Source organism: Microcebus murinus, chromosome 7 (genome assembly GCF_040939455.1).
Source record: "Microcebus murinus isolate Inina chromosome 7, M.murinus_Inina_mat1.0, whole genome shotgun sequence".
Classification (NCBI taxonomy): domain Eukaryota; kingdom Metazoa; phylum Chordata; class Mammalia; order Primates; family Cheirogaleidae; genus Microcebus; species Microcebus murinus.
Genome location: NC_134110.1, coordinates 87309345 through 87311155, shown reverse-complemented (window position 1 = coordinate 87311155; position 1811 = coordinate 87309345). Strand labels below are relative to the sequence as shown.

The window sequence follows — 1811 nt, the reverse complement described above, 5'->3', positions numbered from 1 at the left end:
GTGAGCTAGGCTGACACCACAGCACTTTAGCCTGGGCAACAAAGCGAGACTCTGTCTCAAATTAAAAAAAAAAGAAAGAAAGAAAGATAGAAAGAAAAAGAAAAACAAAAGAACTATTATAGAATTGAAAGTGGAGCCTGAAGAGGTGACTAAATTACTATAATCTCATGATAGATAAACTTGAACAGATGAGTTGTTTTTTATGGATGAGCAAAGAAAGTGGTTTCTTGAGATAGAATCTACTCCTGGTGAAGATGCTATGAACATTGCTGAAATGTCAACAAAGGATTTAGAATATTACATAAACTTAGTAAAGCAGTGGCACGGTTGGAGAGGATCGATTCCAATATTGAAAGAAGTTCTATTGTAGGTAAAAAGCTATCCAACGGCATAACATGCTTCAGAGGAATCTTATGTAAAAGAAAATCGACGTGGCAAACATCATTGTGATTTTAATAAATTGCCACAGCCACCCCAACTTTTAGCAACCACCCCCAATCAGCCAGTAACCATCAAAAAAAGAAGCAAGACCCTCCACCAACAGAACGATTACTACTTGCTGAAGGCCCAGATGATCATAGCATTTTTCGGCAATAAAGTATTTTTAAGTTAAGGTATGTATTTTTTTTTAGATATAATGCTATTGTGCACTTACCAGACTACAGCATAGTGTAAATATAACTTTTATATGCACTGGAAAACCAAAACATTCATGTGAGTCTCTTTGTTTTGGTGTTCACTTTCTTGTGATGCTCTGGTACTGAACCTGCAGTATCTTCAAGATATGCTGGTATATATTTGTATTTTCTTGTTTTAACAATAAAGAAATACCCGGGCGTGGTGGCTCATGCCTATAATCCTAGCAGTCTGGGAGGCAGAGGCAGGCAGATTGCTCGAGGTCAGGAGTTCAAAACCAGCCTGAGCGAGACCCTGTCTCTACTAAAAATAGAAAGAAATTAATCGACCAACTAAAAATATATATACAAAAAATTAACCTGTAGTCCCAGCTACTTGGGAGGCTGAGGCAAGAGGATCGCTTGAGCCCAGGAGTTTGAGGTTGCTGTGAGCTAGGCTGACGCCATGGCACTAACGCTAGCCTGGGCAACAAAGTGAGACTCTGTCTCAAAAAAAAAAAGAAAAAAGAAAGAAAGAAATACAGGAAGGGTACCCAAGCATTAACAAAAATGGTTACCTCTATAAAAAAACAAGAATTCTCTAGTCGAAAGATGGCGGGCTTGGCAGCGAGAAGTGTCATGTCCCTGCGTACGAGTATTAATGGGCCTGTTGCCTTTGTTAGAAAGATTCCTTGGACCACAGTGTCCAGTGAGGTGAGAGAACACTTTGCACAGTTTGGCCATATGTGAAGGTGCTTCCTATCTTTTGACAGAGAGACTGGCTTTCACAAAGGTTTCGGTTGGGTTCAGTTTTCTACAGAAGAACTTCAGAATGCACTGCAGCAGGAAAATTGATGGAGTAAAGCTGTACGTTCAAGCTCAAAGACCAAAAGTTTCTTATGGGGATCAAACATCTGATGGAGAGAAAGATTTTTAAGACCATTCTTGCATATTAAATAAAGTTAACTGAGGAAAAAAAAAACAAGAATTCTCTGCAGAATGGGAAGCAGGATACAAGGGAATGGGAAAGAGAACAAGACTTCTCATCTATACCTTTTTCTATATCCTCTTTATTTTTTAATTCACACATTTTTATACATTTTAATAATAATTTTATTTTTAAAAAGTAAATGTCTTGGCCAGGCACGGTGGCTCATGCCTGTAATCCTAACACTCTGGGAGGCCGAGGCAGGAGGA

The 1811-nt window shown here is 38.8% G+C and overlaps 1 pseudogene; it reads left to right on the top strand.

Moving 5' to 3' along the window:
* The first annotated feature begins 1226 nt into the window (after positions 1 to 1226).
* Positions 1227 to 1551, top strand: LOC142871872 (SRA stem-loop-interacting RNA-binding protein, mitochondrial pseudogene; annotated as a pseudogene).
* Positions 1552 to 1811: the final 260 nt, after the last annotated feature.